Here is a 12,536-nt window from a genome sequence, read left to right on the forward strand (position 1 = left end):
GAGTATGTGACCATGCCCCACCCTCAAGTGTCCAAAACTGAGCCTGTGTGTGTCTATGGTGGTCACTCTGTCGGCCATCTTATGGACAGACTCACCACAAAGCAGGGCAGCCCAGCCTGGAAGGGAGTCTGATTTTAGCTCTATGAGGTATACAAGGAGCTGCTGTCAGTATATACAGTGAGTACACTTCAAATACTGTACGCTGATCAATTTTACTATAAAGTTGCCAAACCCTTTAATTTATACAAGGTGTGATGTAGTGTGTAGGTGCGATGGGAGAAAGTTGCCAGATGGCGCATCCTATCTTTTTATATTTTTTTTACCTTTTTATATTTACAGTAAACAACTATAGATCCTTTTTTTATCGCTATTATATTAAAAGACCTTCGAAGTTTTCATCTTTCAATAGGCCGCGTAGGCTATCACAATCCTACACACAGCCTTGACGCTACACATTCTAACCATTGTGATGATATCGTAAGCTTTCTCGGTTGTGATTCACCGTCTTCCATTCCGGTGAGTCATGTGTCTTTAATTGAGTGTAAGAACTTGTTCTCATATTTGAGACCCTACAGACTTAGGGTATTATTACACGGGCCGATGGGGGCCTGATAATACCTGTAAACGAACATCGATCTGCTAGATCGTCGCTCGTTTACTGGGCCTATTTCACGGCCCGATAATCATTTAACAAGGGCTGCAAGGACATTGTTACCGATGTCCTTGCAGCTCTGGTTTAAACTACATACATTACCTATCCACGCTCCAGGGCTGCTTCTGTGTTCTGCTTTTTCACAGGTCCCACGCATTCTAGATTCAGAGTGGCCTGACAGGCCGCTCTGAAGCCAGAGCGAGTGGGACCCGGGGAGAAGACCGCAGGAGAAGCCCTGGAACGTGGATAGGTAATGTATATCGTTAGTTGCCGGCGGCGCACCGCTATTACACGTAGCGGTGCGCGGTCGGCGCCCGACGAAAATAGGTCAGAACCTATATCAACGATCAGCTGATGATCGTTGTCATCGGCTGATCATTGTATTTATTACATGGAGCGATAATCGGCCGAATCGGCCCGATTCGGCCGATTATCGTTCCGTGTAATAATACCCTTATTGATGAGATACCTGGTCGTTGTACAGTGCCTGCTTCCCCCCCCTTATATTAAAAAATTTCTTTGTTCAATCTCAAACCACTAACTATGGCAGTGTCCTCCATCTGCTCCAGACACAAATCCACCGTCCATAGAAGCAGATGGTGCGAAAGGCTCTATAAATGGGAACTTACATAGGCAGGTGCTGTATAAATGGTTGACAATAACAGGGTCCGGTATCCCTCTCGCAGTACTCAGGTCACATGCTATTTATAAACCGCCTGGCACACGGCTCCGGAACAGATAAGGGATCATTGTAAATGGAGAAAGATGTCATTATCAGCAGGTGTTCACATTTCCACTTAGAGATCAGGCGTAAACCATAAGGGAATGGCCAGACGTAGCGGAAATGCTGCAGATTTTCTGCAATCCCTAGCACTTAGCTACCAAAGTCCGCAGTGGCCAATCCATACCAAATTGGGCAGATTAGGGATTTTTTACAAAAAATTGGAAAAACATGTTGGGCCTGGATACAAGATGAAATATGATGGAGCATAGAAGATACGGGTACCGCATGGTATTCTGCTGCATATTTGCCCACAGATGTTACAGCTGAGCCTGTAGATCCCACACACTCATTCATTGCCAAAGCTGATTCCACAAGTGCAGGATCGGTGACTGAGTAAGACAAGGAGAGGAGACATTCCTGGGAAATGCAACTAATCAGATCAATAGGAAAAGAAAAAAGAACAGTGATCTGATTGGTTGCCAGCTTTGACCCCACTTGACCTGAAATTTTGCGAGGGGACGGTATCCATAGTGAAGAACAAGCGACATCTCATCTCAGTTTATTCCTCTTCCCTAAATAAACGTTACCACCTCACGTAGTCTATTCCCACGGCTCACATTCACTGAATTCCATCCTCCCTGTTGATTTTTTTGTTTCCTTTGACGTCATCGCATGAAAATCGAGACTTTGCCAAGGGTCTTAAAACAACATTAACCAGGAGGATACAACTCGACAGACAGGATCTTCTCTGCAGTAATAATTTCTTTCTCAAATGATCCGAAGAATGCATTTACGGTGTCCTGCAAAAGTATTCAGCCCCCAAAACACCCGCAGATTCGCCCCGTTCACGGATGTCTCCTGTTTAAATCAGTATGGTATATGTATGGATGGACAGTGAGCCACTATGGGGGTGTAGGGCAGACCGGTGAGCCACCAGGAGGATGTATGGAATAGCTGTGAACCACCATTAGGGTGTATGGATGGACAATGAGCCAACATGAGGGTGTATGGAAAAGCAGTGAGCCACCATGAGGATAAATGGAGGAGTAGTGAGCCACCATGAGTATGCATGGAGGATAAGTGAGCCACAATGAGGTATGGAAGATCAGTAAACTACCATGAGGATCTATGGAAGACCAGTGAACCACCATGAAGACACCAGTGAGACACCATGAGGATGTATGGAAGACCAGTGAGCAACCATGAGGATATATGGAAGAGCAGTGAGCCACCATGATGATGTATTGAAGACCAGTGAGCCACCATGAGGATGTATGAAAGAGCAGTGAGCCACCATGAAGATGTTTGGAAGATCAGTGAGCCACCATGAGGATGTTTGGAAGATCAGTGAGCCACCATGAGGATGTATGGAAGATCAGTGAGCCACCATAAAGATGTATGGAAAAGCAGTGAGCAACCATGAGGATGTAACAAGGAGCAGTGAGTCACTATGAGGATGTATGGAAGAAGGGTGAGCCATCATGAGGATGTATGGAAGAAGGGTGAGCCACCATGAGGATGTATGGAGGAGCAGTGAGCCACCATGAGAATGTATGGAAGAAGGGTTTGCCACCATGAGAATGTATGGAAGAAGGGTGGGCCACCATGAGGATGTATAGAGGAGCAGTGAGCCACCATGAGAATGTATGGAAGAGCAGTAAACAACAATGAGGATGGACGAAAGCACAGTGAGCAACCATGAGGATATATAGAGGGGCAGTGAGCCTCCATGAGGATGTCTGGAGGAGCAGTAAGCCACCATCAGGATGTATGGAAGATCAGTGAGCCACAATGAGGATGTATAGAAAAACAGTAGGTCACCAGGAGGCTGTATGGAATAGCAGTGAGCCACCATAAGAATGTATGAAAGGGTGCTGAGCCACCATGAGGAAGTATGGAAAAGCAGTGAGCTACCATGAGGATATATGAAGGACCAGTAAGCCTCCATGAGAGTGTAAGGTAGAACAATTTGCCATCATAAGGGTAATAAGGGTGTACAGAAGAGCAGTGAGCCACCATGAGGATATATGAAGGACCAGTGAGCCTCCATGAGAGTGTAAGGTAGAACAATTTGCCATCATAAGGGTAATAAGGGTGTACAGAAGAGCAGTGAGCCACCATGAGGATGTATGGAAGAGCGGTAAGCCACCATGAGGATGTATGGATGAGCAGTAAGCCTGTATGGAAGAGCGGTGTGGCACTATCAGGGTGTATGGACGAGCAGTGAGCAACCATGAGGATGTATGGAGGAGCAGTGAGCCATCAAGAGGATGGATGGAAGAGTGGTGAGCCCCCATTAGGATATATGGAAGAGCAGTTGTGGTGAGCCCCCGGATGGTTTTATAGCGGTGGGACAGACGGTCACTTGCTAGATGGAAGTGTGACGCCACTCCTGTGGTGGATGGCCGAGATACAGCCGGACCTTAAGGTTTTGTCACATGACACCAGTGCCTGGTGGGCACACGGGTGTCATGGCACGCCTGCTTTTAAGGTGTAAGGCCGATTGTACCCTTTTCCCCTGTGGTCGGTGTCCTGTCGGGTTGCCGCCGGATCCCTTGGTCACAGATGATGTAGTCATGGATGGCCAGAGCGGTGTAATGACCCTCCCGGATAGTAGGACCCGCCACCCACACAAAGGGGAGATGTCCCAAGTAGGGATGGTCTGAACCGAGTTCGGTTCAGGTTCATACGAACACAAACTCTCGGTAATGATTCCTGCTGTCTGCCCGCTCCGTGCAGCGGGCGGATCCAGCGTGAGGACCGCCTGGAAAACTGGGATACAGCCATAGCCATAGGCTGTATCCCAGTTTTCCAGGCGGTCCTCCCGCTGTATCTGCCCGCTCCACGGAGAGGGCAGACAGTGGGAATCTGATGCCAAGCGTTCATACGAACCCGAACCTCGGAGGGTTCGGACCATCCCTAGTCCCAAGGTTGCAGTGTATATGCTGTGCAGGTGGTAGTGAATAATCACAGCCTTCGTAGATAACATTGACTGGCTTTACTATAGGCAAATGTGCAACAGGTAATACAGGTGAGCTCGGATATACACTTGACAGAGTTCCAATAAATACTTTAATAGAAAGTCACGTAGGATGTAGTAGTGTTGATAGAGTTGTACTGAGGTAGCGTATACAGGAAACATGTATGCTGTAGATCAGTACCGCCTCTCTGACACTTGAGTTTGGAATGTCCTTTATTGGCCATAGCAACCAATCACAGCTCATCTTTAATTTTACCAGGGCTCATGAATATTTGAAAGCTGAGCTGTGATTGGTTGCTATGGGTAACACAGGACAGCCATTCCTCTGTCAGACTGCTTAATAACTCCCTCCCTTAGACTTTTATTGAGGGGTCCTCCTCCATCCCAGGCATTAGTTATATTTTCTGTGTCATTTTAAAATTAAAAAATAAAAATCCTCTTAAATTAATAACCAGAGCGGGTACATCTGGAAGATGAGGAAATATTATTATACCGACTTCCTTGTCTTCTTCCAAATCCTACTCACTCTGTGCTAATCCTCCTTTGCTTTCAACTTACGCATGACACATCATCAGAATTTTTTCCACTTTCTCTAAGACACCTCTGTATAAATTATAGAGAGAGAAAAAAAAAACTAAAACTATAATTGATGGCCTATATTCTGGGTTTTCATAAGAATAATCTTAAATTTTACAAAGTCTCTTGTAAAGGACGAAATTGTTTAGGTAATAGACTTGAAAGGACTAGGCGGACTACCTTAAAGGGGACCTGACCAAATAGTACTGTGCTCTGCTGGAGTGGCTTTAACCAATTGGAGGTAAGTGGCCATAAACTTTAAGATACCACCTGTACTAACGGACATGATGATCCGTCTATTGCTGGGTGAGGGCACAGAGTGACACGTCCAGTAGTACAGGCCCCAGTTAAGGGTGAGTCAGCCTTTGTAGTTTCCCTTTAGATCCTGGTGAGTTGCAGCAGGGTACGTCGGCATAGATTCTTTTCCCCAATCTGTTGGCTGAAGACTGAAGGAATACAAGTCTTGGAGAGAATAGGATAAACCCTCAGCATGGATAAGTTTTAATCCCCTTGTAGCCCCATCCAAGATGTACTAGCCCAACATGGCTAGTGAACAAGAAAACTGGAAATCTTAAAGTATTAGGTATATCAGGACCATGCCCCTAGAGGGCGACACAGCAATGTGCAGACTAGCAATGTGACTGGCAGAAATAAAACTTCCCTAACTCACCCTCAGCTAAGCACCTTACCTACTTTTATACATCAGGGACTGTTTCCCATTGGTGGAGAGGGTCTGAGGGACCCTGGGACAGGATTGGCTGGTTAGGCTAGGGGGGACAGAAAAGTATATATCTGTAAGGTGACCTTTTCAGGGATTGGTTGATAAGCCAACTCTCAGCAGGTGGCAGACATGTGCTGAGTCACATACACTATTGCCCTTTTTACATTATCCTATTAATACAACAATGGACAGTGACATCTAGTGACCAAAATGCAGTAAGACACGAACATCCTCAAAATACCTTGTAGTGTATGCCAAATCAGTGCCTACATACATATACATATACATATATATACCTTTAGCAGTGGCACATGGGTTCTGGGACACTACATCGCCATAAATATAGTAGACAGGACAACGCGCTATATCACCTTGTGCCACCACTACTGTGTGTATTACACAGCTTTCCAGAGGAAAGAGAGAGAGGAGCATTGTTTGGTCCAGCCTCTCTACTGAGACTAGGATAAAGTGTATTAAGTTGAAGTTAAGCCTCCTTTTTAGAGGATTGGAGGGCTAGCCTCTCTGCTGAGAGGATAGCTAAGATCAACTTGGGATGACTTACTAAAAGTCCTGTTTATTGCAGGTTTGGGTTGATGCTTGTTCTTGCACCCCACTGGTGGGAATTGCAGCACGGGTGAGGCAGTCGGATGGGTGCTTCCATCTGTGATGTCTAGAAGGATTCAGTTACCGCCTGTTTTAGGGAGCAAGACAAAGGAATAGGGTAAAGAGGACCATCTCCAAGTAACACCATCCCTAATGCAACCTCTGTTTTCACTGTGTCGGACTATAAATTTAGTCCCTGTGTAGGCCTTCTAGACATATAGTAGATAGAAGATTTAGTCAATCAGACAGTGGTCAGAGGATTTAGAATTTATTCAATGTGGAGGACAAGCCAAGGTCAGGACAGGCTGAAATTTTGCAGTAGAAGAAATGTCAAAAGGTCAGAACAGGCAGCAGACATAGAGACTCAATCAGGGACCTAGCCAGGTCCAAAATAGAGAAGACAGTTCAATACTATACCTTTTTAGGAACATTTTTGCTTAGGGATGGAAGGCCGGAGAGAGAGAGCCCTTTATATAAACTATGACCATTGATGGAGGAAGAAGAACCATAGTGTGCACTGGCCCTTTAAGAACCAGAGAGCCAGGCAGAAGGGCAGTAGGCGGGACATACTATTTTTTTTGTAAAACTATAGATAGATTGTAAGCTCCTGTGAGCAGGGCCTGAGCTATTAATGTATATGTGCCGTCTGTATTGTACTGCGCTGCGGAATACGTTGGTGCTTTATAAATAACGACTATTATTATTAAACACCCTAATTGCTTTCTCTGCTATAAATGTCTGACCCTTTGTGCTTGTAGTGAAGTGTGACCTGAGTGGCCGTACAGAGGAAGGAGGTCGAACCCATCTCGGCTTATCTTCTGCCAGCACAATGTTCTCCAGACTCGAGGAGGCAAATGAGCAGCAGCCAAGACTCCAATAAAACACTGAATACAAGGAAATCTCCTCTGACCATCGACCATAGTGCGGGACACGACTCCTCTGTGATCATGACTAGTAAACATCGATCCTTCTCCTTGACAGGCATTAAAACGCTACTGCCACAATGCTATTGATCCATATGATGACGTTAAATGCGGCCGGTGTAGTCACACGTGTGACCAAAAGGTCACGGACACTTTTTCTTACGATTTTTGGCTTGTACCTATTATAGTGAAAGAACAGTATCTTTACAGGTCTTTATTAACAATTTTGCTTACTTTTGCTTGTGCTGTGTGAGCTCTATTTTCTCTCTCTACTTGTACATAGCCTATATGATCATATTTGCTCTCCACTCTCTTTCCAGCTTGAGTGAGCTGTCCTTCAGGGTTTTTCTCCCCTGTCTACTCTCTGAGCTGGTGTAACCCCTTCCTTCTGTTATCTCTATCTTTGAGTAGCAGCTAAGGGAAATAATTAGGAACTAGTATTTTTGTAAATTATTTATTTGTTGTTTTTAAAGGCCGCAAAACTCTTACTCTGCAGCCTCTAAATGAGGCTGGACTAAGGGCTTTATCCTAGGGGAAGGCCGACGATGAGATGAGCGTTTGAGACGTGCGGGTTTGGGTTGGTCATTGTGGTTTTTTTGCAGCGGCTGAGGGGTTGGGTCCTTGAGGTTGGAGCTTATCGCATATGGAAATGGAGGTAGGGAGAGAACCAAGGAGGTTCTGGACTCACTAGTTTATCGGGAAGGTAGTTGGCTGGTGGTTGAAGTACAGGAACTTTCTGGGGTTCTCAGGGGCTTAAGCCCTGGGCTGTGAACTTTAATTATGACCTACACAGATGTGATGTGAACATCTGCTAGGTGTCCAGTTTGCTTCCCAATGATGCTGACCTCGACACTAGTGCCCACCAGGCCTGGTGGTCCATATCAATAGGAACTAGTGTCCCAAGCCTTAACTGGATTTTACTCAATAGTGAAGACGTCTTCTGTACCGAATCACAATCTTCTAGCATTTAGAATGATCAGAACTCTTCACTGATATGAAGAACCCCTCTCCCCATAGGGCAGAAAACCTGATCGTTTGGCCTTCCTCTGGCTCAGAGCTCTGAACCATTTGAGAAATTAGTATCATCATCCTCTTCTCTTCTCTGTTTTTTTTTTTTCCTTCAGAAAATCTACTTTTTTTTCGGAAGTAAAGACAAGTTGTAATGAGTCAGTGGTGCATGAGTCAGTTGTAATGAGTCATCCCCCCAGCCCGCATTGCCTTTCATTGTTCCGCTACATCAGAGTGTATTACAGACCTCTGTACTTCTCTATCTATTCTTCATCAGTACAGCCTTACATAATCTGCAGGATGGCATCAACAGGCTATTATTCATATTGTTGTGCGTAGGGTAGACATTAGAGATGAGCGAACCTGGAGTATGCTCAAGTCCATCCGAACCTGAACTTTCGGCATGTGATTAGCGGTGGCTGCTGAAGTTGGATAAAGCCCTAAGGCTATGTGGAAATCATGGATATAGTCATTGGCTGTATCCATGTTTTCCAGACAACCTTAGAGCTTTATCCAAGTTCAGCAGTTCAAATGCCAAAAGTTCAGGTTCGGATGGACTCGAACCAGAACCCGGTTCGCTCATCTCTAGTAGACATGTCCATGTGAGGACTGAAGGACCTTGTGGGTCTTGGCCCAACCTATTCCATAAACTTCTAAAAAACCCTAGGGCTGCATCCAACTTCTTCAGCCATCGGTAATCAAATGCCAAACGATCTGACTTGATCCCGCGACTTGCTTTCATCTCTACCAACATCGTCTAAGAAACCAGTTGGGTTGAGATTAGGTCCAAGATTAACAATGTCTCCCACTTCATAGGATAATTATACATAGCTAACTGGATGGGGGTGATCATTGGGATCACCGCTGAATATGAGCACATAAGTAAAATGTCCACCAAACGAAAGCGTGTAGACTCGACCACCACTTCATTCACTGTCTGCGGGGCTTCCAGGTACTGCCAAGCTCTGCAGGGTTCAGAAGTGGTCGAGGTGGTCGAACATGCTCACTGCTGCTCTATTCCCTCTGTTGTAGTGATGGTCCCAGCCACCAGTTATTACCTATACTGTAAATAGGAGATGACTTTCTAGGGATGACCATACATGACAAACCCACTGACTTTAGAGGGATATGTACAGGGGCCTCCTGAGCCAAGTGTGTACATTAAAGGGGGGATCGGGAGAGAAGATGTCATCCAAATGTTTGGATCTAAAATGTATGTCCAGTAGAGATGAGTGAACCTTAAGCAAGCTAGATTTAAAGGGGTTATCCAGTGTTACAAAAACATGGACACTTTCTTCCAGAGACAGCACTGCTCTTGTCTTCTGTTCAGGTGCGGTTTGTAATTAAGCTCCATTCACTTCAATAGAACTAAGTTGCAGAACTACACACAACCTGGAGACAAAAATTGTACTGTCTCTGGAAGAAAGTGGCCATGTTTATGTAGCACTGGATAAACCCTTTAAAGGGGTTATGCAGGGCTACAAAACATGGCCACTTTTCCCCCTCTTTTGTTTCCAGTTCAGGTGTGGTTTGCAATTAAGCTCCATTTACTTCAATGGAACTGAGTTTGAAACCCCACCCAATCTGGAGACAAGAGAGGGGGAAAAGTGGCCATGTTTTTGTAGCGCTGGATAAACCCTTTAACCTGAACCTTAGCTTGTGGCATTTGATTGCTGAAGAAGTTGGATGCAGTCCTAGGGAGTCCTATGGTCTATGGCTGTATCTATGTTTTCGAGGCAGCCCTAGGGCTGTATCCAACTTCTTCAGCCACTGGTAATCAGATGCCGCACGTTCAGGTTCGGATTAACCCTAGCTTGCTCGAGGTTCACCCATCTCTTATGTCCAGTTTAAGGACCCGGACGATTATGGCTCCGTGTAATAGATATCACGATCAGCTGAAGTCCGGGAAGTGAAGTATTAACTGTTTTGGCAAGAGCTGATCGAACATCGCTAACAATGTCCGTGCAGCCCTTGGAAAACGATTATCGGGCCTAGCAGATCAGCACTCATTTACAGTATTGATCGGGCCTTCGTCAGCCTATGCAACAGTACCCTAAGACTAGGTCCATGCCAAGGTCAATCTGGTTTGTGTAAAGCCGGTACAATATCATGCCGCCGCTATCTCCTGCCTTTCTCTCTACTCGCCAAAGAACCACAAAGAATAATAATTTTCTGTACGGAATGCCTCCAACGCAAAATTCCATGTTTCTACCTTTCCATTTGCTCTGCCATTGGATTGAATGACTCAAAGACTAAACAATACGGATTGTTTCACCTCCTGACTCTCTCAGCCGGAGAATTATTCCTTTCAAGGACGCAGCGACTGGCAGATGATCCTCCCGAGTGATAAAAACGACGCATTCACCTTCAGCGAGCGAAAGTGTTCTTCAGAGAGGCGTCAAGGGCATCGGGATTATTGAATTACTTATTGAGTGCTGTTTGTATCCCACAAGTGACAATAGATAACACAATGTCCTTTGTTCGCAAAGCTCAGCCGGGGAGGATACAACATTGGCGCAAGGTGAATCTGGATGCGTGTACCGATGGGGATAAATATCGATTTGGTACAGACTCCCATTCACATAGCCATAGACTTATATGATGAAATTCTCATTATAATAACCACTAGGGTTAAGATAGCCAATGGTGTAGTGACATCGGCCAGTTACTAGACCAGCTTCACCTATACTCCTAATACTCAGATACCTCTAGGACTTACAGTACAACTGGATCATATGGTTGTGAATAGTCACAGTTTCCATAATGGGAGGTAACAAGAATGAACTTAAAACGAATGTACCATCTGATCAGTGATTTTTTTTTTCCACTACCTTGATGGCCCTGGTGTAGATCCCGGTGGTGCTGACCATTTTTCAAAATGTTGCCCGCTTCCCACGCTCCGCTCTATGCACCAAGGGGAGTCGAGCACAGGAATTGGACCGTGCCTCGGGAATCTCCACGTAAAGAAAATTCAATGATGAGATGCTACTTTTGCTTTAACCTCATGCTGCAAACCTCATGCACATTCGGGTTCGTCCAATCCTGAGCGTTTGTCAGTAGCCTGGAGAAGTTGGTTGCAGCCCTGAGAAGCCTATGGCTGTATCCATCTTTTCCCAGACTCCCTAGGGCTGCATCCAACTTCTTCAGACAATGTAGGTCAAATACTGAACGCTCAGGCTTGGACGAATTTGAGGTCCACTCATTTCTTTTAACAACCAATCATTTGATGACCAGAACTGGCGATGAGGGATTGAAGGATGATGCAAACGAATGATGTTAAAACAGGAGATCAGAAACATACAGGAATTGTCTCTAACTCTCCCTAATCTTTCCCTAGACCTTTTCCTAAACTATCAATATCCATGTCATTGCCCTGGACTATAAACCAACCCTAGCTGAAACACAATGAAGGAACTAGAAGACGAAAACCAGTAACGTCCCAATACAAATATTAGGATAACACAAAAAGGGATTAAAGACATACCCCAGGCTCCGTGAACTAGAGCAAGAACCTGGAACTTGAGCTATAACACTTGGAGTGCACAGGACATGGATTTTTTTAAACTAATAAAAGTGTTCCTCAAACTTTTAAGCCGATGCATTCAAGTCTTGCCTGATCTGCTGCTCTGGAACAGGCTATGAATCAATTGCATAGCAACTTCCACAAGTAGACTAATAAACAGAATAAAAGAGGGATTCCTGGCCACTACAATAACCCAGAGTCTCAAAACACGGGATAGCCAGATATCTTTAGCCACAGGGTGCCTCCATGATGGGGAGAGCACCACACCACCCTGATAAATAGCCCCTTAAGTCCCACTCGGTTGCGAGTATTGGAACATAAACAGGGAAATACCAGGGTGGCCCCTTTTTGTCAATGTCTAACTCAAGGTACGTGTATTGCGATCATGACAAGGGCTTGCCAAGGCAGGCTTCCATCCACAGACAGCCGTTTCGGGGTATTTGCCCCTCATCAGTGTGGAGTAGTATTCTGGCTAGTTGGGGCGATGACAAATCAACCCTTATCATGATCGCAATACTCGTACCTTGAGTTAGACATTGACAAAAAGGGGCCACCCTGTTATTTCCCTGTTTATGTTCCAATACTCGCAACCGAGTGGGACTTAAGGGCTATTTATCAGGGTGGTGTGGTGCTCTCCCTATCATGGAGGCGCCCCGTGGCAACAGGCTAGAGATATCTGGCTATCCCGTGTTTTGAGACTCGCAACCGAGACTCCACGGACTCTTGTTTTGCATATTTAAATTTTTGGGGGCATCAGTGGAGACTCTTGATTGAGTACTTCATTGGAGTTTTTTTCACTGTTCTCCTTGAGTTCAGTGATTACTGT

The sequence above is a fragment of the Dendropsophus ebraccatus genome, chromosome 1 (assembly GCF_027789765.1).
Source record: "Dendropsophus ebraccatus isolate aDenEbr1 chromosome 1, aDenEbr1.pat, whole genome shotgun sequence".
Lineage (NCBI taxonomy): Eukaryota > Metazoa > Chordata > Amphibia > Anura > Hylidae > Dendropsophus > Dendropsophus ebraccatus.